General features: G+C 43.0%; 1 protein-coding gene across 18 annotated transcripts in view; it reads right to left on the bottom strand.

Annotated features, from left to right (window-relative positions):
- The window catches only part of CELF2 (CUGBP Elav-like family member 2), a 491,927-nt gene that overhangs the window by 86,270 nt on the left and 378,451 nt on the right, over positions 1-27,206 (bottom strand). The window lies entirely within an intron of this gene.

The following is a 27,206-nucleotide window of genomic DNA, read 5'->3' as shown; positions in this document are numbered from 1 at the left end:
CTTTCATGGGCAAAGACCCACTTTGTCAGATGCATGCATGCTTATGCTCCTATACTTCAGTTAGTCTATAAGGTGCCACAGGACTCCTCGCTGCTTTTGCAGATTCAGACTAACACGGCTACCCCTCTGATACTTCAAAACATTGTACTCACTCATTCACCAAGCTGCAAGCCACCTTAGGATTGGCTACAATTCTGGCCCCATCAAAACTCCTAATGCACTTTTCTTTTTCCACCAGTTTCATAAGGTAACTGTGAAGCAATAAGCAAACTCCTGTGTGGAGCCTTATATTACAATTAACATGCTGTGCTGCACACGAGGGACTTTTGAAATGGGCAGACTGGGAAAATGGGATGCTGCATCTTTCATTCCCTGGGCAGCTACGAGACTTTTGACCTGAAAATGCTTTACAAACTGGTGCCTTTTCTTTTGAGGCTTTTTTTTTTTAAACTTTCCCCCAAGTTTACACCACATACTCATTTTTTGCACTTGACATCTATTAAGAGGATATCTCTGATGAGCTTCCAGGGCAATTTCAGTGTAAATCCTACTCTGCACCAGGGGTCATTTTGTATTGCTGCTCTAAAGCCTTAGACACTGATCCTGCAAATTTTTCAGTGGGGAAAGACACCTGAAGTCACATAGTGCCCCACTGAAGACTCACTCAGAGCTCATTGCAGGATCAGGACCCATGGGCTTTTCTGCAATGATTCCTCCACTTTCCAAACAGGCATGTTAAACACTCTGTGCTATTACAGGACTCCACGAATGCAACGTGCTGTCTGAAACTGTCAAGTGCTACTCCAGCTTTATTTAAAAAAAAAAAAGATGCCAAATATGGAATTGGAAAAAGCAACAGTTAAGCCGAAGAGAGGAACCACACAGTCACGCCAAATGTGTGTGGAGCCCAAGAGAAAGAGAAAATGACTCACATGTGTTGGTTTCTGGTGGTGGTGTTTAGTTTTCAGTCCTGCGCTAGCTGGATTCCTTGGCAAGGAGAGACCATTACTGTGAATCTTCCATAGAATCTGCTTAAAGTTCAGAATGTCCCCTGGCCCCACAAATCAATACGTTCCTTGCAATACTTGCAAAACCTCTTCTGTTTCATTCCTTACAACGCACTAAGGAACAGGCAGAGCCACATGGTGCACGTAATCCCTGGGATGTGTAAAATACTTTTATTTTAACGATCCTGTTTTCTTTGATTCATTTGTTTTCCAACCAGGCTCTAACCGCCCAGTGTCTGTCTGCCATCTCCCTGATTTTCACCTAATTTTTAGAGAAGGAGAATGTCTCTCTCTTTTACCCGATGTTTAATTGTCACCTTGACATCAGCTATATTAAGGGAGATTTAGGTTCGATATTAGGAAAAAGCTTTCTAACTACAAGGATGGTGAAGCCCTGTATCAAGAGAGTATCCTTAATCCTGCCTTAATGAAGGAGGGGGTGGAGTAGATGACTTTGGGAGGCCCTTTTCTATCTTGCATGTCTGTGTGCACTGCAGGGGAATTTAAGTTCATGGGAATGTAGGAAAGTGCATCACCCCCATCAATGGAAAAACTAAAAAAAAAAAAAAAAAAGGGGCATAGCTCACTAAAATGACCATTTGAAAGTTGAAGTCATCAATGAGCTAAAGGAATTGTTTTAGGGTGGTGCAAGAGTGTGTCACTCGGCACAACGAGCAAAGGAAAATATAGGCTGTTCCAGAGATATTGTCTGGCATTAAGGTCAATTGGGCTGTTTGAAAGTCTCCTAAGGGAAGTGGTGGAATTAGCATTGCTTGGGTTATGATTGAAAACACGCAGTCATGGAAACCCAACCCCCCCCCCAGTTATACTAAATGGGGAATCAAACTATCATTCCTGTGTATACGCTTCGTTTAATACTACACTAGCTAAGATTGATCTAGACGAGAACTGGTCCCAGCTGTAATTTCTGTACATTTATGGTTCTAAAATGAAGACTCTTTTTTCACCTTAGAGGTCAACTCTGGATTAAGCTCATAAGGAAAATATTCTTTGTAGTAGCTACCACCAAAAAGTCATCATCATCTGCCACTTTATCACCAACATTTTTTTTCCCAGGGACCCTGGAACTATGGGTGGCCTTATTACCCTCTGCCTTAGCAAAAGAAGTACTTGCTGCAGCTCCACTATGTGATGGTTCCCTGTCACCCAGGCCTATTACAATTTTCTCTAAAGTTCTGCCGGCTTTTACCATATCTTGCTTGCACCCTAGTTCTTGAACATCCTGGAAACACATTTCTCACCAATGTCCAGCTCCTGTTACTGAACCCTTAAAAATGACCAAGTCTGCTGTCTCCAAAGCAACAGCATGTAGAGCCTGGCAAGGACACAAATTTCTATCTGCACATGCGGACTGCCGCAGATAGAAAGTGGTATCTGCAAAACTGCAGGGCTCTATTCCTGAGAATCACAGAAGCCAAATGAGAAGAACATGGTGCTGACATTCCCAGGCAGCTCCTCCTGGCCAGGAAGCTGTAGTGCTCCTAGCCTCGTCTCCTATCTGGGGTTGTACCTTCACTGAGGATGAGGCTAGAGGGTGGAACAGCCACATGGCTGAGAGGAGCGGCAGGCATGAGGCGGTGGCAACTGGGAGCTGTAGCATCATATTTTTCTCCTTTGGCCTCTGAAGTTCTCAGGCACAGAGCCCTGAAGTTCTGCGGATACCGATATCTATCTGCGGCTATCCAGCTATCTGTCCGAGGACAGAAATTTGTATCCACACAGGGCTCTGGCAGTACATACGCCAGCCTGTTCACGAAGCTAAGGAATCACACCAAGAGGTTTTATGGTAAAACACAGAGATAAAGAACAGAGATGCTAGACAAAGAGAACAGAAACCAATACGGTTAAAAATAAAACAAAACAGATAATTCTAGTCTGGTAGAAGTAGGTTAACCCTAACAAATTAATCTTTTCTCCCAGAGCCTTTTCCCTAAAACCTATTCTGAAGAGTTTGCTGATACTCGGTTTGAAGAAGAGCCCTGTCTGGCTCGAAAGCTTGTCTCTCTCACCAACAGAAGCTTGTCCCATAAAAGAGAGCACCACACCCACTTTCTAACTTTCATCATAGCCCGTAATTCCCACTGAGTTGCTGTTATGCCATTAGTGTGTCCTTTTTACAAAGAAATTAACAGTGCTACTCATGGCTCAGCCCTGACTGTGGTTCACACCTAACTTCCAAATTTCTCAATCAAAATGGTAGGCCGGAGTCTCTCCTTAAATCAGGAGTAATGTCATTGTACTCAATAGAGTTACATTAGGGCCAGACAGCAGGAAATGAGAATCAGCCTTGTGAGAATAACTTGGAGGGCATCTGGAGGAAGGTGGGTACAAAATATGAAACCAGGACATTTGGAAAGAAAAATGTGGTTAAATGAGTTACCCTGTCAGTTTCCTTACTTGAGTGCGCTCATGTTGAAGCTTGCTTAACCCTGGCCATCACCAATTGATACGTGAGCAACCTTTAACACTAGATTCAATAAAACATGCCATTTATAACCTGAAATGGGTTTTACAGAGTCACTGGTTCGCATCTCATTATGAAACTCATTGCTGACCTCTAGAGACAGCTGCCGTGACAATACATATTATAAGCTCTCTATCTATAAAATATTTAAAAGTGTGGGGAGGGGATATAGGGAGGAGTGAATCTGGAAGAGGTGTGCAGTGAATAAGAAAATTAAAGGAGATGGAGACAAGGGCTAAATAGGTACTTTCCCTTCCCTCTACAATGAGCCAAAGGGAAAATAATCAGAGCATTTTATATCTTGCTTGTATAACTGTAGGCTATAAAGTAATAAAATAGCTGTGCTTTCCCAGGTCCTCCAAAAGATTACAGATGATATAAACCTGTTTCAAATTAGATGCCACCCACTAGAATCATGTCATCTACTGAAATGAAGGATTTCATGTCTTATCAGAAAGCAGTTATTGTAGATATACATCAGAAAGCCACACTCTTATGTATCTCCAGGTGAGTGATTTCTCAGTATGTCATGCTTTCATAACTAAAAACAGTGGAGCCATTTCTCTGTGGCTTGAAGGAAGCATTGCTTGTAAAAGGTGCAGTATTTATGGGATGATGTTGTAGTTAATAAATAGAGAAGAATAAAAGTTACACAGGTAAAAAACAATCTACACATCAACACCATACTGGCTACAGGTCAGATCCCATAGCAAAGGGAAACAGTTGATATTTTCTATCAGCAAGGTCTTTTTGCTTGTAGAATGGCATTGCAAGAAACTAAGTAGAAGCCCGAAGTCTTGAGGGCTTTGAAGCCAGGCTGGAGAAAATACGGTAACATAGAACCATACTGCATTGTCAAGGTTCTCCATAGCTCTGCTGGTGTGCATGATGCTGTACAAACAGCAGCGGATATAGGGCAGGGTGAGCGGGGCGGCGGCCCTGGGCTTCAATAGGCCCCGTGTACGTGCTATTATCTGTTGGCTGTGGCTGTGGTGCATGAGCAAAATTGTGCTGCCCTGAGCCCCGCAGAATTCTCATCTGCCCCTGTGTACAAACCATACCGAGCTGCTCTGTAGTACTTTACAGAGGAAGCAAGCACCATTATCTCTATTTTTCTGATGAGGAAACTCAGGCTCAGAGAGCCAGCAGCGGAGCCAGAAACAGATCCCGAGCTTCCTGTCCCGTGCACTACTCACTAAGCCACACAAGGTCACAGGGCAAAGTTGCATGAAAACTAGGACTCCAGTCTGACAAACAGATACTAACGGGGAGCCACATGGGAACAGGAACAACTGCTCGCAACATGTGCAATCCTACTTAAGTCGATCGGAATGTGACCGTTGGCTTTTCTGGGAGCAGGAGCAGGCCCCAAGTCATGGCCTACACATTACAGGTGACTAATTAGGTGCTTTTCATCCTTTTCTTCTGAGCAGGTACAACCATATGTAAATACAATTGTGCTGGAAAAACACTCTCAGAGGTACAACTCCTTTCTCGCTTTCAAGCCTCAAAGTCATCTTTTCAACGGTAATAACGCTACCTATTTACATTCTTGTCAAAATCATGTGACATCTGTAAGGGGGAAAACAAGCAGGGTAACAGTCTATTTCTGGCAAAAATTTTGCAAGGAAATTAGATTAACCTGGGTGGAATTCTATCTGGGAATTTGGAGTTTGTCGTGGTGATTAAGTCATCATTCCTGTCAGACTACTTTAATCAGCTGTCAAATACCATTCCACAGCCCCATCTGTAACTTGGTGCCCTAGTTATTCAGTCTATGTTACCTTCTGTATACAAAACAAATACCAAACAAGGAGGTGTGCACAGTTTAGCATTTAGAAGAGTCATTAGCGGTGATTATTATTGTGTGTTTTCACATTGCACAACAACATAAGCTTACAGCTTGTGTTATTTATTCAAATAATATTAAAAAACAGGTGTAATCAGAGAATTCTCAGCAGCTACTGGTATGGGAAGCTTAACCCTTTCTTCAATATTAGCACAGCTAGGGTGGGATATTCTAAAATCATTAGGGATTTGGGTGCCCATTTCTCATTAACTTGGATGGGAACCATGTATCCAAACTTTTAAAGCTGCTTTAATCCATTAATCTCAGACTTAATTTCTACATATACTACTTCCCCAGTGCCTTATCAATCCACCTGTCCTGCAGAAAGGAGGCTTTTTGAGTGCATATGATTGTTTTAAAGAGGAGCCTAGTATCAGTCAGTGGAATTCACCCTAAAAGGCAACATCATCCCCTCTCATGGCTGGAGACAGGGCTGCCAAGTTGACCCTCAGAAGTGTGGAACTCCCACGCATCTCCGCATCTCCGAGGAATCTGTGAATGCTTAGCATTCCTGAGCAGTCAGGCCTAGTACATACAGTACCCTAAACAATGGTCATTATGTTATATAATTCATTTAAAAAAAACTCCTATGGGATTATTTATCCCAGCCAACTGCTTTAATTTCCATGCTTGATGATGGGGATCAGCCACTTTTCAACCTGTCTTGGTTGTTTCTGATGCAGAAGAAAACCAAGGACCAAGTAACCCTCTGTGTCTACATGGACCATCCTTTGCCTTCAACCAGTTCAATATTTTATGGAACCCCTACACCTTTGGGTGAAGGGAGGAGTTTCCATCAGAGTTCAGTATACTCTGACTCCAAGCAAGGGGCTTAGAAGAGCATGTTCTAACTCTTTGGCTCTTATTATTGCTTACTCCCCAGCCCTCAAATCTTTTCCAAATCTCCAAATCATCAGTATCCCTCATTTCTCTGGTGCTCTTCATCCTGTTCTTCTTGCTTCACAGCCTCTATTATTACCTCTTCTCCTCTGGGCTCATCTGGCCCCCTTCCCCGCTGTGGTTTGTGTTTTACCATGTCCTCTCTTCAGCTCACCCCTTGCATCTCCGTCTTCTGCAAATTACCTCTCCAAAAAATATGTTGCAGCTGTTTGGATGATGAGGCCAAACGTTCTGGGGAAGCTTCAGAGAACTCCCCTAAGAGGTTAGCAGAATCACAATGTGTAAGTGGTTCCAGGGTTAAAGAGGAATTCAGATACCTCCACACACCCTGTGTTCACCAAGTCTGCCTACTGGGGAGACTTTCTGGGAAGGAGGTGGAAAAAGGGACCATGGAAGATGCAGGGGGAGCAGAGAATGATCAGATACTAGGATTCTTGTTATTTATAGAGACTCCTTCCCCTGCAGAGCTTCAACTACATCAACAATTTCCTAACCACGCAAGGAGTGGAACAAAAAGCGACAGGATTTGACAGTGACAGTTTGCATACATCTTGTGATTTCTTTCCTTTCTGGGTCAAGCCCTTAGTTGGCATAAATCAGTGTAATTCTACTGAAGTCATCAGTGATTTACATTAGTGAGGATCCAGCCATGTCTATTTATAAAGGAGGCCGGGGGAGGGAGCCAAGCCCTAAAAGGACAGCAAAATAATGTTCTTATGGGAGGACTCAGGTAAACAGTTCTCTTGGGAGAAGTGGAATAAGGAGTATTGAGGCTAGGGACAATATTCCAGGCCATGGCAGATAAACGGAAGCAACAGAAAGAGAAGGGGGAAATATGGGTGTGTCTAGACTACATGGTTTTGTCGACAAAAGTGGACTTTTGTCAACAAAACTATAGCTGCGTCTACACTGCCGCTGAATTCTGTCAACATAAAGACAACAGAACTCAGCTGTTTTGTCAACGGCTGTAAACCTCATTCTACAAGGAATAATGTAGACAGGGCTGCCAAGTTGACCCTCAGAAGTGTGGAACTCCCACGCATCTCTGAGGAATCTGTGAATGCTCAGCATTCCTGAGCAGTCAGGCCTAGTACATACAGTGCCCTAAACAATGGTCATTATGTTATCTAATTCATTAAACAAAAAAAACTCCGATGGGATTATTTAGTCCCAGCCAACTGCTTTAATTTCCATGCTTGATGGTGGGGATCAGCCACTTTTCAACCTGTCTTGGTTGTTTCTGATGCAGAAGAAAACCAAGGACCAAGTAACCCTCTGTGTCTACATGGATCATCCTTTGCCTTCAACCAGTTCAATATTTTATGGGACCCTTACACCTTTGGCTTGCTTTGTTGACAGAACTGGATGTTGTCTAGACACTCTTTGTGACAGAAGCTTTGTCGACAGTATCTGACGACAAAACTTCTGTTGACAAAAGCCTGTAGTCTAGACGTACCCTATAAGTGCAAGTGAATTGCCTAGGGAACATATTTCAATTTTTCTTTAATTAACTTGTGTTGTTAATTAGACTAGAAGTCCAAAGAAAGTCAGAAATAAAACTGCCCTTGCTACCTTTTAGGATAGCCCTTCCCAGCATGTGGAGTAATGGAAAAATTCTCCCCTTCTCCTCTCCGAGAAATTAATCGGACCTAGAGTGTGAAGAGAGCTTCCATTTTCCAGATTATTGTTAGTTATATAATATTTGTAGGACCAGCCATTACTTGCTAGGAGCTTTCCAAATACACAAGGATAGTCCCTGATCAGAAGAGCTAACCATCAGATTTTCATATCAATTCAGTGGTGACCCATATTTTGCTTGCCTTTGCCAGTCACCAGTTGTCTGAGCCTGCAGCAACTTTCTGACTAGGGGCATTTTCCTATTTAATACAATTATATGTTTTGCACTGAATTAATTTGGCAATATGATGCCAATATTATGGCTGTGACTCAAGCACAACAGGGTCTACCGAGATGTTCCTGCAGGAGAAGGAAGCAAATGTTGACACCCAACCAAGATGTTATCAGTAAAACACTGCCTTTAATGCAGTGGGTATTCATGTAAAATTGATTATTAGCACTCTGAATATATAATGAATTTGTAAGCAGTAGCATATTCTCTATGTTAACTGGATAACCAGCTAAAAAAGGGCAGTTTCAAACTTCACTGAAGTCAGTGGAAAGACTCATATTGGAATTAGTGGATTTTCCGGATTAGAGATTGGACGGAATCTCTAATGGTTTAATGGTTGGTCGCAGGAGTCTTGATTCCCAGCATTGGTTTGTTTAGGTAAGTCACTTTTCCTGCACTTCATACATCTGTAAAAGGAGTCTAATATGTGGCTACCATCCTGTGTTGCAGGCTCAATCAATTAATATTTGTAATGTGTTCATAAGCAATATGAAATGCAAAGAAAAATATTCTTAATGATAGGGGAGATTGAAGACAGTTTCAGTCTTCCAGTCACAAGTCCATAAACCAGGCTCTCTGTTCTGGGTCTGTATAAGTGTCTCCAAGGTCTACAACAGAGGGTTCCTAGACGTTACTGCCAAATGAATCAATAAAAGCATTAATAAATCCATATATGTGAACAGGGTTGGTGCGCAACAAATATTGTCCACATCATAATGCATAACATCATTATGTTCCATTAAGAACACAGGAACAAGCAAAGAGCTCATTTCAACAAGTTGTTTCTTTTATACAAGAACATTGACATTGTTGAAATTCAATGGCTTTTGGAGGCTTTCCAAGTCACTCGTTTGTAGCACACTGTATTCCATTTTTTGCTAATGCAAGTTAAATTGAACATTAACTTCAGCCACATGCAATAATGCTACGCTTTAAAATAAATGCATGCCAAATTGAAATATATATTGAATGGTAAATACCATATGTCTCCCCAAACGATAGCTTGCATATCTTTTGGTAAATATTCGAGACATCTTATTAAGTGACTTGTAATCTACCTTTGATAAAAACTGGGAAGGGGCAACAGGGGGTGGATTCCTTGTTGATGACCTGTTCTGCTCATTCCCTTTGGGACACCTGACATTGGCCACTGCTAGAAGACAGAATTCTTGGCTAGATGAACCTTTGGCCTGGCCAGGTATGGCTGTTCTTATATTACAGTAGTTCCCAACCTGTGGTCCGCGCACCTCTGGTGGTCTGTGATGGTACTGCAGAGGGTCCAGGGAAAGTTTAAAAAAAAGGACTGGGCCCACCGAGGTGGGCATGATCCTTACTTTTCTTTTCTTTTTCTTTCCTTACATTTCCTTTTCTTTTTTTCTCCCCCAGGGAGTGGAGGGTCTGTGAAATTTTAATAGACTGAAAAGGGGTCTGTATGCTCAAAAAGGTTGGGAACCACTGTTATATTACATGCACAGGCACGGATTTAAACTAACTAAATTAACAACTTAATTTACAAATTAACAATCAGTATACTCAGCTGACCACTGATGTAAGGAGTAGTTTGGTCAAATCATCTGCAGACCTGGCTTGAAATTTGTATTACCGCCCACATTTGGCCGTTCTTATGGTCATCGTTATGAATTAGCAGTAAGCTGTAGCTTTAAAAATTATAACTTCACACCCTCCTGCCCCAACTCTGATGGTGTTAGAAATGACATCTTCATTTTATAAGATACAAAGTTACATTCCCATGCATTTCATTCCCTCACTCCCTTGCACCCACCCATGTTGCTGTGACTTTGGGACTTATGAGAGTGAGAGAATAGTACCTCCTCCCTTCCTTAAGTTTGCTCTGACATTTTCCCTTCATAATCAGATGCAAACAAAAATGATTAACTATCTTTTCGTCAGAGAAATGAGCCTTTACAAAACCCATTCAATCCTAAAAATAACATCAAGTGGGATTCTACGTCTTGTTCAGAATAATGCCTGGGGCTACTTTGTATTATCCGTGCTTAAAAAACAAACCCATTAAAACATCTGAGCCATACACCAGATATGGTTTTAACAGTGATATTTATTCATTTTGTCTGTGGCAGCAATAACTTTTGTTGACATTTTGCCAATTGAAGTTTGCACTCCAATATTTTCTTCCTTTGTCACACTGCTGTGGCACCATCCATCCAAAGATCATACAACGCTTCGCTAATGATCGACCGAGCACCACAATTTCCTTCAAGGTATGGTATATAATTATCCAACACTTCTGAAGAAAATGAAAATGAAGCATACTGAGGCAATGCCTAAAGTAATACAATGAGTCACTGCCGAAGCCTGGATTAGAACCCAGAGCACCATTGCTCTGCTCAGCTGGGGTACTTATACATGGTCCCTATCACTTGAGTATATAAATCCCTCACCACCTTCAAAATAAATAGAAATACACACACACACACACACACACACACACACACACACCCCTGTTGGAGGTAATCTGAATTTACAATTGCTGGACATGGGTCTCTCAGCCCAGGGCTGTCCCTAACCATATGCGAAACACAGCTGAATAGGGCACCACAAAACGTGGGGCACCAAATTGACCCAAATTTCATGGTGCCCTAGGCAGCCACCTGCTGCGTACGGGCTCCAGCCGCCCCCATCCCTATCCCCTGGCTGCCTGCCCCCAGCTCGGTTCTGGCTCAGCTGCCGTCTGCCCCATCTCCTGGTCACCCTGGGCTTCCAGGGCTCAGCACCCAGCCTCTGTTCACCAGGTGGTAGCGAATGGCCCTCACGGGCTGGAGGACTCGGAGCAGGCAGCAGCCGTGCAGCAGGCAGCTGGAGAAACACAGCGCTTTCCCCTTAAAACTGCCACTTCTCTCTGGCTGGCTGTGCAGCTGTGTCTGCTACTCTGGAGTAGGGATGTAATAGTGTAGCCAATTAACCAATTAACCGATAAGCAAAAGCGTAAAGGTTAATGCTATAGACTACACGCATTCCCACTCCCCCACCTGCCAGTAAATTTTTTAGCAGGCTGGCCAGCAGCCCAGCTCAGTTTTGGCTTGCGCTGGGTCCAGGACCTACCCTGCTGTGGCTCTGCACTAGACATGTATTAGGAGCCAAGCAGGCAGGCAGCTGGGTTCCGTTCTGGCTCGGGCTGGGTCCAGGAGCTCAGCCTTTCCCCTGAACAGGAACAGCTGTTTGCTGATACAGAGGCAGCAGCACAGGGCAACAGGCAGCCAGTCTGCGAGAGGAGCTGGTTTTAAACTGTCTCCCATTTTGGACCAGCTCCTGCCTGGCACCCCACACTGTGGCCTCTGATACAGAACTAGCAGCATGGAGTAGCAGGGGGCTCCTTGGGGGTGGGGCCAGAGCACACTGGCTTCCAGCCCCTCCCCTGGGGACTATAGAATAGTTGACTAACCGATAAGAATTCATGAGGTTAATCGACTCTTCAATTAACTGATATTTAACATCCTCCTCTGGAGTCCTCTGGCCCACACCTCCCTTCCAGTCATGCTCCAGTATGTCAAGTCTCCCAGACCAGACATCACTGCAGTCCTTACTAAACCTACTAAATCGTCACCACAGTCATTACTAGACCTGCTAACTGTCCAGAGTGTCAATCTTCCCATAAGAATAGACAAGGCTTAAGTCTTACTGTATGCCACTCAGGCACTTTGAAACTGTACTCTGCAACTCGCTACTCCAGGCTACTCTCTGTACCAGTTTGTGGATTCATTCCATTTTCTCTTCACTAGCTAGTTTGCATCCCTTTCCCATAAGGATACTAGCACAACGTGAGGAGAAATGTCTGCAAGAAAAGAAAAATACCGAACTTCACTGGAATCTGGAGAAGAAGAATTAAAATGACTGCATGGTTGCAGTTGCCTGCATGTGTAACACTGATAGGCAGAATCGAAACGGGGAGCTCAGGAGCTTAGTGCGTGTTCCTCTACAGCTTGAGCTAAAAGCCAGCTGGCTCTCATCTAGAGCTGTAGAGGAAACTCATTCTTTCTCTCTGTAAGCGGTCTAAGTGCCACTACTTGGGTCAGCACACCACACCCAGTAGGTTTGCGGGTCACACATGCACACTGCATTCTCCATATGTGCCACTATCAAATGTGTACACAACCGCATGAGGAAAAGCACAACTCACAAGTTCAGCTAGGAAACTTAGGCCCTAACAACATGCCCTGCATTTTTATTCCCAAACTACGAGCAGCCTTTCAGTCTTTGTCTTGCATTCAAATCAATGGCAAGCCTGATGTTTTCAATTAAGTATTTTTTTTCATAATCGGCGTTCAAGAGCACCCTGTTCTGGTATGGAAAACAGGGATGGAGCAAGGCAAAACAGGACCCCCAGACATGATATGACATAAGAACATAAGAATGGCCATACTGGGTCAGACCGATGGTCCATCTAACTCAGTATCCTGTCTGCCCACAGTGGCCAATACCAGATACCCCAGAGGGAAGGAACACAACAGGTGATTCTCACGTGATCCCTCTCCTATCACCCATTTCCAGACAAACAGAGGCTAGGGACACCATTCCTACCTATCCTGGCTAATAGCCATTGATGGACCTAACCTCCATGAATCTATCTAGCTCTTTTTGAAATCCTGTTAAAGTCCTAGTCTTCACCATGTCCTTTGGCATAGGAGTTCTACGGGTTGACTGTTCGCTGAATGAAGGAAAACTTCCTTTTGTTTGTTTTAAACCTGCTGCCTATTAATTTCATTTGGTGGCCCCTGCCTCTTATATTGTGTGACTAAGGAAATAACTTTTCCTTATTCACTTTTCCCACATTAGCCATGATTTTATAGACCTTTATCATAGCCCCCCTTAGTCTCCCCTTTTCTAAGATGAAAAGTCCAAGTCTTTTTAATCTCTCTTCCTATGGGACCCACTCCAAACCCCTAATCATTTTCGTTGCCTAAAAAGGGCCCACTCATAACTCATGACAAAGGACCCATCATAATTCCACTCCTGTAGCCCTCCAAATGGATTCCCCATATCCTCTTTAAAGTGTCATTACTTATTTCAGGAGCACAGCATATTTTTGAGTGAGTGGGGCAGATCTACTTCTCTTTTCTCCTCCCACATTGTAGAGTCCTCTGCTAGGCAGGTGTTGCTGGAGGGGGAAGAGGACTGAACAGTGGCTCTTGGTGTTAACACCTCCTGGAGATGCCCAGGACAGTTCACCCTTCTCAGCTCTCTGTCGATTCAGGGTGATGACCCCAACCTTGAGGACACTGGGGGTCATGTTTTCAACTTTTTTTTTGCTGGCTAAAACCTTATTCTTCCCTTGCTTCTTAAAAGGCAGCGAAGATTCCAATCTTATCAGGTGACTGCGGGAGTTGAGGCTCTACGTACAGTCTTCCAGTGCCTACGCTTTAATCTGGCCCCGGGGGAAAGAAAACCTCTCTTTTTCATGCTTGGAGTCTACGAAACAACTACATTTAATTTTACCATTTTACCAAAGAGAATTCATTGTCAAGCTAGGAATAACCGTGAGAAATTTTAGCCCAAATGAAAGCTTTTTATTAACACCCCACTCCCACCCTCAGAAAATAGTGTCTTCTATAATGAAAGTGTCTGCTCAGTGAGGACTAAGAACATTCCTACTGTGACACACAGAGGCCTATTGTGTGGGAGCTTCATTTGTCCATATCATTTTGTTTTGCATTTCTCTGCATTAGCACCTTTGTAACCAGCACTTTGGGAAATCATGAGGTGATTACTGAAGTGCGACATGGCCTGTACTTCAAGGTGCATCACTGCAAAGACCAAACTAACACTTTAAACGGAACGACAGGTGGCAAAAATGTGAAACGCAGCAACATTTTAGTAGGACAAGAAACTCTACCTCTGAGCTTGCCTTTTTCAGTGACAACAGCCCAGATCCAGTTGACTTCTCTATGTCTCTGGGGCACAGCCATCTTCAATCAGTCCTTCTGTTTTGCACTACAGGGTTTCTTTTAAATGTTCAGTCATCTTCCTAGCAAACCTTCTGCCTGATTTGCTGTGCAGAATGAAAGGTCACCTTGGACCATTGCCTCACTTAGTCTTCTGTCAGAAAGTGAAATCTATTTGACTCAAAACTAAAATTCTAACTTGTTTTATAATTATGTGTATATATTTGAAAACATGTCTATTGGAAGTACTTAATATTTGCATTACACTACAACAGTGAGAACATCTCATATTTAAAGTACATGGTCATGATAAACCTAAAATAGGGGGAAAATAAAATGCCTATTGAAATGCTTCCTTTCAAATTAGAAAGGAGGGCACGGAAGTTTGCAGAAAGTCTTAGCAGCTTTGATGTGGACCTTCTGCACTTCTCAGAAAAGACAAGGAAGAGCTTTGAGCCAGAAATGCATTTCTGTATTCACAGTTCTGATATCTCCAGTGCAAATCAGTCAATCTTTCTCCCCATCGCCAAATGAATACTGAGTCTCCTCCAGGTTTTAGAGACAGTCTTACATGTGCTCCTAACTACTTTGCAATATGCAAGATTATAAAACAATTTCAAGGACTAGTCACAGTTTTTAGCTGAAAGAGGTTTGGAATGAGTAACATGCCAGGGTTCCAAGTCTTCAGACTGGCATATACTGATAAACACAGCCAGAAGTCATGGCTAATAGTTCCTATATTCATGCCAATAGGGCTGCGTCTAGACTGGCAAGTTTTTCCGCAAAAGCAAATGCTTTTGCGGGAAAACTTGCCAGCTGTCTACACTGGCCGCTTGAATTTCCGCAAGAACACTGACGATCTCATGTAAGATCATCAGTGTTCTTGCGGAAATACTAGGCTGCTCCCTTTCGGGCAAAAGCCCTCTTGCGCAAATGCTTTTGCGCAAGAGGGCCAGTGTAGACAACATGGTATTGTTTTGCGGAAAAAAGCCCCGATCGCGAAAATGGCGATCAGGGCTTTTTTGCGCAAAACCGCGTCCAGATTGGCACGGAGGCTTTTCCAAAAAAAGTGCTTTTGCGTAAAAGCATCCGTCCAATCTAGACGCTCTTTTCCGCAAATGCTTTTAACGGAAAAACTTTTCCATTAAAAGCATTTGCGGAAAATCATGCCAGTCTAGACGTAGCCTAGCTGTTTACCAAGATGTCACCTGAGGCTTTCTGAGCAATAGGGCTGAGCTATCAACAGCACCTTTCCTTGTAACATGGATTACAAAATAGGGTCTCTACTATTGACTCTACTTGGAAGTGGTTCAGATATGAGTGTGATGCGTGACAGTAGAAAACTGACAATCAATTTATCAATAGAAAGATAGACGAGGGTTGATTAGGCAGATTTGTATCATTAAACTGTTTTCATTAACCAACAGTGCATATTGCATTTGAAAATCTGACTAATAGACAATCAACAGCAACTCCCTAGCAAGGAACTGTAGATAACTTATTTATGGATTTATCTGTCAGCACAGGAGTTACCAAAGGTTCCCTACAATTTTCTCTCATTCTTGCCTGAGGTTAAAACAGAATGGGGACAAATCCTCATTTGGTATAGATGGGCCCAGCTCCACTGAAGCCAGTTGGATTATCCCAGTTTCTACCAAACTCAGGATCTTATCCCTCGATTCATCCCAACTACCCTATGAGCGTAAGTGTTACTAATTCTCTTTAACTATCTAATACTGTATCAAAATAAAAGTTGTCAATGTTAGTACAATGCTCCACAAAGGTAAAACATTCTTAAATTACAAATATAACCCATGATCCTGCATATAATTCACTCTGTAGGTATATCAAGTTACAAACAGCAACAACAAAAACATCTACATTCAGTAGTCAAAAAGCCACATAACCTTCTGTTTAGTAAACCCATCCCCCTACTTCCTTAATGCTTCTCTATATCTAATGTATCTTACCAGTTATTTCTTGGTAGCAGGGAATGTGCATTTTACATCCATAACATTCTCTGCTCTACTAAAGCGTGCTCTCCAGTCACTCTCTGAAAATAGCACCCTTCAAAAATATCCAATAGGCAATAATAGCAAGAAATATAGAAATCAGTCTTGGGGTTTTTTTGGTTATTCTTTTAATAAGTTCCAGCTGTGAGTGATATTTAAAGAAACTTGTGATTAACTGGTTATTACACGGAAACGTGATTCTAGAAACATCTTTGCATATTCCGTCTAATAATATTTTATTGGTAAAGGGGGAACTAACAATGTGTCATCAAAATTAACTTACTCGCCGCCTTTAATCGATGTACAAAGCCTTACTTATTCCTTATACAAGAAAACTCCTTTACATGTCACTAGAAGCTTTGCAGGGTTCTCTGTATTGTGTTTTATGGGTTAGATTGGGGTGAGCAAAAGGGCCTCTGTGGGCTGGATCCGGCCCGCCAAGCAGGTTAATCTGGCCTGTGGAGGCCCTGTCTCTCCCCCACCCCCAGTCCAATTAGGGGGAAGTGCACCAAGTTTCCTCCACCCTGCCAGGAATGTGCAGTGCTTAGAAGTGCCATGCGCTACTGGCAGGGCAGGAGGAGACTTCACGTGCTCCCCCACCCCCAAGCGCTGATGGGCCTGGTGGAGATGGGAGAGCACACAAAGTCTCCTTACACTGCCAGGGACATAGGGGGCTAGGAGGAACCTCAGGGATGGTGGGGCAAGGGGGGGGACAAAGACTTAATGTGCTTCCCCCACCCCCAGATCAATCATGGTCTATGGATGGGGAAGTATGAGGCCCTGCCCCTTCTGGGAGCACAGAGCTGCTCCCCCACCTTGCCCTGAGGCCCGTGGCGGCTATTGGCCCTGCTACACAGGTCAAGGGATGCTTTGCAAAAGGGACGTAAAGCTTAATGGCATGGGAGGCTATTCCCAGTATAAGATTTATCCATAAAACCAACATAAGGATTCAGCCATTTTTCACCCTCCCTGAAGCTAGGTGTCATCTTACTGGCTACATTCCTGCTGTCCAGGGTTAGTCACCTCAGGGATGCTGAGACTTACATCAGTCCTCCATCTGATGGAGTGGGTCTTTGCCCACGAAAGCTTCTGCTCTAATAAATGTTAGTCTATAAGGTGCCACAGGAATTCTTGTTATCAATCCACCAGCAGCTGAATGAAAACACTGCCAAAGACTGGTATGGTCCACAGCCATGACCCCCCTTTTATCTAGCCACCCCCTCTTTTGTTTGATGGACTGTCAGGGAGGATGAGTAGCATAAGAGTTTCTTTGTCAGCTCTACGCTATCGTGTATTCCCCTTTTACATTGGTCTTCAGGGGATAGCTAAGTTAGTCTGTTACAGAAAAAAACAACAAATAGTCTGGTAGCACTTTATAGTCTAACAAACCTCTCTGGGCCAATTACATTTAGGGCCAACAATACACCAGTAGTACCATGCAAAGGGGTTGTACCACATGAGCAGGCTTAATATCTTCACACCTGCAGCATGCATACCAACCCTGCCAAAAGAAACTCTGATCATGTCACGGAGGAATTATTAATATAAACAAAGCATTGAAACACATTGTCACTTTACAGTGGTTCTTAATTTCTCTTTCTTTGCCAACAATATTTATTTTTGCATCTGCAGTAAGTGAGGATTGTGCATAGAAATAACAATAACAATTTATTATCACAGGAATTGGAGGTGAGAAAAATCTATTAGGTCATCTAAACTGTCTTCAAGCCAGTGCAAGATTATTCCCTACAATAGGATTTCTAAAATTTTTCCTCCAAGAATTTAGATTTAATCTCATTTCCTTTGAAAGGCTGAACAGATCCCATGTTACCTGATAATCACTCTAAATTTTCTTTCATATAGTTTTATCCATATTTTATAATTTTATCCTCCCCTCTACATATTATCACAAACAATTCCTGTCCTCCTTTTGCTCCTGTACAAATAAAGACACTATCTGTGGATGCTGGAGATTTTGTCCCTGAGAACAGCATTTTACCACTTTGTTTTTAATAGAGTCTTGGAAATAAACATACCATACAATATCCCAGCACATTTTACTCTGAGATATTGTCATGATTTGGTCACAAAATAATATTAGTCACCGTCTAGTGGATACCCACTGGAGTGATGGTCTAGAACACAAGCACAAGCTACTTTCAGTCATTAAGTTGATTCATACTTGAATGAAAATAGAAAAGCATTGCATACCTTGACAATTTACATGTAGCTGTAATCCCATTGAGGGATTCTAGTAACATTGAGAACCACTAGAGCATTTTGTATATGTCTACAAGTGGAATTACCACCTTCATTTATCTGCATTTTGATGATATGTTCTTTTAAAATCATGGTTAAAAACATCTCGCTTATCCTGGTTAATGTCTTATCTCCTCCCCAGCTGATCTCCTGTATGTCAGGTTTTGTAATTCTGAATCAATGAAAAGGATGTACACATACTTCAGATGCCCAAGTTTTATTCCTTTCCTTTCCTTTCCTTTCCTTTCCTTTCCTTTCCTTTCCTTTCCTTTCCTTTCCTTTCCTTTTTGTCCTAAAAGAAGAGTATTTTCCACCCAGTGAAAACAGGCACCTATTTTTCATGTAACTCCTGATAGGGATGGGTTGTATGTGTCTCTGCTGTGTATGACAGGTTGTAGGTTTCTGCTTGTAGGTTTCTCTGGCAGATAGTAAATTCTACTTGCAAATCATTCTCTAAGAAGAAAAGTTGCTTCCCCTGCCCACCATGATAAGAGATGGTGCATCTCTTGAGTTACAGTGGGGTGAAAACTGGGATTGATTACAGTCTGGCTTAATGCCATTCTTAATGACAACTCGTGAAGATTAGGAAGTTGTCAGAATCAGATATCAGCAAAGGCAAGGGATTGCTTTGTGAAGTCAGTTTGAATTAATTAATGGGTAGCTTCCCTTTGATATCACTTTGATATTTGGTTGCCGCTGGATCAAAACCAATCACAAAGGAAACTTCATTTTGTTTATCATTGCTTTAGGACTCTGTTTAGACAATTGTTTTCTGTATCCAGTGGTTGCCTTTTTAATTGTCCTGGCATTGTGTATGAGAAATAGGCTTTTATTAATAAATGGAGTTGGAATGGCATGCTTTTCAATGACTGCTCCTCTCCACTGCAGAAAATACAGACTGTATCTTGGGAGCAAAGTCATTAAGAGATTTCAGCAGCACTGCAAGTAAAATGATGTACAGCTCCAAAATAAGACAAACACCAGACTTGGCATTCAAATCTATTTCTTTTCCAGATGAAAAGCATTTAAATCCTTTAATGTTAATGCTTTTTATCTACAGAGAGTACGTAGTGCTAGCAAGATGGGCACATTGACACCAAAGCATATTCGGCTGGATTCTCAGCATGTGCAAAATGGAGTTGTTTACAACAGAGCTGTGTTGATTTACATCTGCTGAACATCTAGACCCATAACCCAAACACTCAACTAAGCCATATTCAGTTACACACACTAGAGGTTCAGAAACGTCGGATCTCCAGAAGCACATCTAACTATATCCTCAGCTATGGTTATGGGATGGGCAGCCACAACACGGCCACCTTATATCTGGCAGGCTGACTCTGACATTTTTTTTCACATTTTTCTGTATATGAGGGTTTCTGATGTCTACAGAGAGCATCCCATAAACAAGGTTATGCTGCAGACCGACCCTTTCATCCAGAAAAATCATAAAAGGGCTTTATGGATGGCATATAACATATAAGGATCCCTTGACAGCTAGTGAAGTATAGCACTGTGGGTGGAAGGAAGCAGTCATTCAACACTAAGGAACATTATCCAAAGGTTTTAGCTGCAGAAGTGAAGATTAAATTCTCCTACTGAATTTGGAGAGGGAATATTTAAGAAGGCATACCATAATTACTCAAATTATAATTTAAAGCAGGAGCTGGTATCCACCCACTCACCCTCCTTCCCTCCCTCCAAAAATGCTATTTTTAAAGTGGAACCTATGATGACTACTAAGGACTTGTCTTCACTACATGGTGGATTGATGCTGCAATGATCGATCCACAGGCGGTTCATTTATTGTGTCTGCTTAGACACAATAAATCTATCTCCCAGCACTCACCTGCCGACTCTGGTATTCCACCAGGATGAGAAGAGTGGCTGGAGGTTGACAAGAGAGCCTCCCCCACCGACATTATCATGCAGTAGACACCGCAGTAAGTACAATGACTTCAGCTACGCTATATTCATGGCTGAAGTTATGTAGATTAGATCGACGAGGAGGGAAGGTTAGTGTAGACAAGGCCCAAGTGGACATGATGTAGGTTTTTCTTCTTATCCAGTGTAAGGCACCTCTGAGAGCACAGTGCATACTAGCAACATGTGGCTCCACTGGTTCAAATTAGGGATTTAATAGTGTAGTTGATTAACCAATTAACCAATAAGCAAAAGTGTAGAGGTTAATGCTACAGACTACACCCCCGGTCACTTGCTAGTAAATTTTTTAGCAGGCTGGCCAGAAGTCTGGCTCAGTCCTGGCTTGAAATGCGTCTGGGACCTACCCCTGCTGCAGCTATGCATTTAAAGTGTATTAGGATCTGGGCGGGCAGGCAGCCCTGCTCTCGTTCTGGCTAGCACTGGGTTTGGGAGCTCAGACCCACCTGAGACAGAGGCTGCTGCCACCCTGCACTGCTGCCTCTTTATTAGAGGCAGCAGCATAGGGTGACAGGCAGACGGTCTGCAAGGGAAGCTAGTTTTTAAACTAGCTCCCCTTGCGGACCAGCTCCTGCCTGACACCCTGCATGGCTGCCTCTGATACAGAGGCAGCAGTGCAGACTGGCAGGGTGACTCTGAGGAGTGAGGCTGAAGTGCACTGGCTGCTGGCCCCACTCCCGGGATTATAGAATAGTTGACTAACCAATAAGAATTCTTGAGGTTACTCGACTATTCAATTAACTGATATTTAACATCCCTCGTTCAGATGTGAGAGTTCCGGCCAGTGTTCCCTGCAAGCTGGGCACTTTTGCGACCGCTCAAGAGAGATTCAAATGCTGCCCGGCTAATTAGCTGCGAGTCCACAACTAGGTTTTGTGTTTCTATTGGTGGTGCTTCAATGCACATAAAAATATTAATTTGCATGTGGATGGAAAAAATCTACACACGGATGGAAAAGCTTAGAGGGAACATTGGTGCCAGCTACTGATCACTAACAATAGTAACACACCGCACCCTGGATGGCCCATGGAGGTCTCCCGCACAAGTAACAATCACACTGTATTTCATGAGATCTGATGAGATTACAGTGCAATGTTACAGCCAGTGATCATGTAGCAGAGCCCTTTAAAATAAAGCACATTGCTTGACAGCCCTGGTCGCAATGATGTATATGTTTTGCACTTACAATATAAATATACTTATAAACAGGTTCTGAAGCCTTAGATCTTTATTCATAACATAACTCACATTTGTTGGCATTAGGTATCTTAATGGGAGCCCTGGCCCTTCCGTACTCTAATTTGTAGAAAAAAATCTTTGATTTAGAAAGGCAAATGGTATCTCCTGGCATCTCTAACAATGGTTCCTTTTTGATGTCCATAACATTGTTTGTGACTTGCTTTTCTAATTTCACTGATGTGTGGAAGTATTCTGACACTGAGGAAGGCTCTCTAAACTGTTTGTTATCAAGATAGCTTTAATCACATTTGCCATAATGCTAAGGAAGCTGAGTGAAGTCCTGTACTTTCTGTTTTGCATGACAAAAAACAGCTAACATTATTGGTCGGGTAAGTAAGTGTTTAAGGAAAAAAAGCAGTCTGCTATCCTTGCCTAGATAGCATATTTAAGCAAGGGCATGTTCTGCAATGCTCCACCCATTCCACTGATGGCCTCATTAGTTAGTTCACATTGATATTTCCAACACACACTTCTACCATCCTTCAGGGGCCTGAACAATTTATTTTAAATGGTTAGTAATTTTGGGGTATTGGACTTGAATCCCACTGGGCAAACTTGTCCTGGAGTAGCAAAGACTTCACTCTAAGGGTACATCTACACAGCAGTATTATTTCGGAATAACAGATGTTATTCTGAAATATCAAAGAGTGTGTCTACACAGCAAGCCTTTATTTCAAAATAATGGCAAGCTGGAGGACTTCTTACTCTGACTCCTGTAATCTTCACATCACAAGGAGTAAGGGAAGTCAAAGGAAGAGTGTTCTTCCTGCAGCTTCCTGCTGTGTAGACAGCAACAAAAGCCGAATTAAGCTATGCCGACTTCAGCTATGCAATTGACATCGCTGAAGTTGCGTAGCTTAATCTGACTTTTGCCCTGCTGGGTAGACGTGCCCTAAGAGAGCTACAGTGCACAGATTTAAGGCTTAGTTGCCTCATTTACATCTACTTGCAGATATTCTATGGCCTGTTAAACAACTTTGTGCACTATTAAGGCTGAAATAGATTATTCTAAACAAAAGCCCCAGCAAATCTATTCTCTACATACATATTTAAGAGCGTATCTGTCTGTGTGTGTGTGTTTGTCTGCACGTCTGTCTGTTCAAGAACTCCTCCTAAACAGTAAGAGCTAGGGCCACCAAATTTGGTATTTGTTTTTCTCCTAACTTTAAGGCAGGTCAGGATTTGGTTGTGCCAGGAGAACTGGAAGCTCTGGGAAAAGGATTGGAAAGGGTACAGAGAAGAGCGACAAGAATGATTAAAGGTTTAGAGAACATGACCTATGAAGCCAGGCTTCATGAACTGGGCTTGTTTAGTTTGGAAAAAAGAAGATTAAGGGGGGACATGATAGCGGTTTTCAAATATCTAAAAGGGTGTCACAAGGAGGAAGGAGAAAATTTGTTCCTCTTGGTTTCTGAGGACAGGACAAGGAGTAATGGGCTTAAAGTGCAGCAGGGGAGGTTTAGATTGGACATTAGGAAAAAATTCCTAACTGTCAGGGTGGTCAAATATTGGAATAAATTGCCAAGGGAGGTGGTGGAATCTCCCTCTCTGGAGATATTTAAGAACAGGTTAGATAGACATCTGTCAGGTATGGTGTAGACGGAGCTTGGTCCTGCCTTGAGGGCGGGGGGCTGGACTCGATGACCTCTCGAGGTCCCTTCCAGTCCTATAATTCTATGATTCTATAACATGCAGAGGGAGGGGCTGCTGTTCTGAGGGATGCGATATGAGAATGGCCACTAGGGGCAGCCACCCTGCTGGGGAGAGGTAACCTGCAGAGTGTCCTCTGGGGGCATTTGTACCACCAAGAGAGTAGCCAACAGGGCTGGGGCTCTGCCATCTCGCCTGCCACCAGACCAGGTAAGGTGCTCCCCCACCCCGCTTGGGAGACAGCCCACACCAGTCCCCCCATCCTGAGAGAGGCCAAAGGGGAGAGAGAGAGTCCCCCCTCCATCCCAACCTGGGCTAGGAGGGAGGGGGAACGCCCCCCCCATCAGACCCAGAAGGGGCCGTGGAGGGGAGGGCTGGCTTGTGCCCGCTGACCCCTGGGCGCAAGCCAGCAGGCTGGGTGCACAGTCCCTGCTGTCCTAGGCTGCCCCCAGGGAAAAGCCAGTACCCACCCCTACCTCTTGCCCCGAGCCCCTCCTCACCTCTTGCCCTGACTCCTGTACCCCCCACACGACCAGCCCCTGCCCTGAAGGACTCGGGCAATGTCAGGTAAATCTTCTGGCGTATCGCTATTCGGTAAAGGGCATTTAATAAAACCAGTAGTGAGTCTTTAAAAAAAAACAAACCTGCTCACAGAGAACATCTGGCAGAAAGAGGCAATTCATATTTTGCCAACCATTTACATTCTGCAGGCTCCTCCTTTGCTGCTAACATTTTAAGAGCTCTCTCAAAACTCTGTTTCTCTATTATTACACTCTTAATTCCTAATGAATGGTTCTAATGATTCTGCTCCATGCTTTAACTCCAAGGGACAGATGGCTACAGGAAGCATTACATAGGGCATTTTTCTGTCAGAGGTACAGGGGGACACTGAAATCTAAAATTAACCTTACATTTTAATTCAGAATTTTTATAACCTGTGTAGTCAGAGGCAGACATCAGCAGCTAGAAGAATCACAAAGAACTTTACACACTTTGGTCCTGCTCTTGCAAATGGAGGCCCTTGACTTCAAATGGACTCTGCATGCAACTCAGATCTGCCTGTGCAAACCTGTATGTATGTACGTGGGCCTTAAGAATCAGCTGACCACAGGCACCAACTTCCTGTCTACCTACATGTGCTCAACCCTCTTCAACTGACATCACCCCTTCCCCAAGCCCTGCCCTCGCCCCACCTCTTTCCACTCTCAGTCTGCCCCAGCCCTGCCTCTTAGCACCCCCTCTTCTGAGCACTCCCTTTCTCTGCTCCTTCCACTCCCTCTCAGTGCCTCCTGCATGCCATGGAACAGCTGATCTGCAGTGGGCGGGAGGTGCTGGGAGGGAGGGGAAGAAGCTGGTCAGCAGGGGGAGGTGGTGGGGGGAGATGAGAGAGAGAGGGGTGCTTGGCTGTTGGTGGGTGTTAAGCACCCACTAATTTTTTTCTATGGGTGCTCCATGGAGTTGGCACCTATGGATACTACAAATAGATCTTCTTCTGCCTCTGAGCAAGAGCTTTCTATGCATTGGAATTGTGGTTAGATGTTTGGCTGTGTGTGTGTTTTCTCTGTGTGCTGTCCCAGCTCTGCGCAGATAGTTGGAGCCAAGCCATAAAGTAGAGAAATCCCAGGCTGAGATATAGAGTGTAACCTTCATTCTATAAAAGGAGGTATGGAGTGGTTTGGAGAGAGATCAGTGGGCATGTCGTGAGTTGTGATAGATAAGGGCATCAAGCCAGAGTTTACAAGGCTGTTACAAAAAGGGGCAAAATGAAGTAAGAAGTACATTGAATGCTGGTCTGGAAAGAACTGAATCATGGGAGGGTGAACACATCCCCAGGATTCACTGCGATCTATTTCCAGAACTCCTTGTAGCAAAATTGAACTGTGGAAAAGCTACCCAAAATGCAATGCTCTCTTTCTCTCTTTCGATGCAAGAGGAACAACTGTGGATGCGCTTGGCAACAGAAGGTGCATTGTATGGACGTGCTTCACGAAGGCTACTTATGATTGTCAACATAACTTAGATCAATTCAACTCTGTAGTATGCACACGGCCAAAGACTGAAGGAGACTAAATACAACAAATGCTAAATAAGTTAACAATTGCAAATGAAGTGTTAAGACTCTGTCTTTAGTCAGGGGCAGTTGAGAAGGAACCGAGAAGGGTTAAACCATGTGTGCTGGTTAGCCTTGTGGTGGGGCCTGATAGACACTACTACCAAAGTTCTCTGATCAGAAGCACAGAGACGCATTCACATCTCCAGTGAAGCACCCACTGGGGAACTACTCAAAGAAGAATTAGGTTTTCTACTTAGGCAGCAGGTTTAATAGGCAGCAGGTTTAAAGCAAATAAAAGGAAGTTTTTCTTCACTCAGTGCACAGTCAACCTGTGGAACTCCTTGCCAGAGGATGAGGTGAAGGCGAGGACTTTAATAGGGTTCAAAAAAGAGCTAGATAGATTCATGGAGGTTAGGTCCATCAATGGCTATTAGCCAAGATGGGTAGGAATGGTGTCACTAGCCTCCGTTTGTCTGGAAATGGGTGACAGGAGAAGGATCACATGAGGATTACCTGTTGTGTTCCCATCTTCTGGGGCATCTGGTATTGGCCACTGTCTGGTATTGGCCACGGCAGCGTTAGTCTGACCCAGTATGGCCATTCTTATGTTCTACCTTTTTTTTTTAAACCAAAACTTTCACTTAAAAATGAATATTTTGAAAGTAAATATAGCATTTTATAAACTGCATCCACTAGGTCCTTTCTCCAGAAACTAGAATAGTTGGTGATATAATTTTCTAATATAACATTAATTCAGAAGTTCAGTCACTGTTTACAAGACATCAAGCTCCAGAAGAGCTTATCTGCTTTGCTGAACTGCATGATATATCAGCTCCAACTTGTGGTCCTCTGACAATGTTTTTTTGTTCCTGCAAATAGTACCTAAATACCTAAACACACAAGTTTGCATTATTAAAACTCTATTATATGACAAGGAATTTCATGGCTAAAGGAAAAAGTATCCTAATCACAAGCAGGAGAAAGAAGCTGTTTGATTGGGGAATATGCTGAAAATTTTTTGACACAATTTATATTTTATATATATAAGCTTTTATATGATATTGTCCTCCTTAATATGATTAAAACCAGATAAGCCTTGGAATGTGAACTGGTGCCATACTCTTCTTTAGCTTATTTTATTACTGTTGACTTTAAAGAATATTGCAAAGCACACGATTAACTTATTAATTTCATAATACAAAAGAAATTTAGTTAAAATAGTGGTGCTGCAACTTTAAATTACAGAACTAGCTGGGTATTTAATGAGAGATTTAGCACAGTGGGGTTTCTGTTAAATTAAGTTGTGCCTTCACATCACAGTGGGAAAACAGGTGTATATTGGTTTAGAATTATGGAAATGTTGACTAATTCCAAGGCTTGTAATCAAACAGCAAGGCACCCTGCAATATTTTCTTCCAAGAATCTGCATTAATCATTTATGTCTGGTCCCATTTTCTTCATGTCCACTAAAAAGCTGAAACTCAAAGGAAAAGATACAACATCAGTGTTTTCATCTCTCTGCTAAGGATGAGGTTTATCAGTTAAAACTATAATACAAACAGCAGAGTACAGCACATTGCCAAGATAAGTTGTAATGGATAGAGGAACAAAGAGCAAATGATTGTAAAATAAAGCCCAAGCATTAAGAAGCTTTTCTGGTTTTCATATAGGGTCTAATACAAACCTCACTGAAACTGATCCAAGTCTTTCCACTGTGGCTTTTGGATCAGGCCCTCATTTAGAGGACGAGACACAGGAAGCACACATGCAATTCAAACAATCCAACAACCTTGTGATTCTTTTGGTGGCAGGAGATGTCTTTTACTAGCGAACCACCCAAACAAAATGTAGTGTTACACTGAAGTGGGATGCGGCTAGATGCCAAGCACATATTGGTCCCAATTCCTCGCTGGTGCAAATCCAGTTTGGTGCCCAACAGCAATGAGAGATGGCTCCTCTTTGTGCATGTTCGACAATTAAATCT

The sequence above is a fragment of the Pelodiscus sinensis genome, chromosome 1 (genome assembly GCF_049634645.1).
Source record: "Pelodiscus sinensis isolate JC-2024 chromosome 1, ASM4963464v1, whole genome shotgun sequence".
NCBI classification, from domain to species: domain Eukaryota; kingdom Metazoa; phylum Chordata; order Testudines; family Trionychidae; genus Pelodiscus; species Pelodiscus sinensis.
Note: the sequence above shows the minus strand (reverse complement) of the source record. Positions and strands in the feature narration are given on the sequence as shown.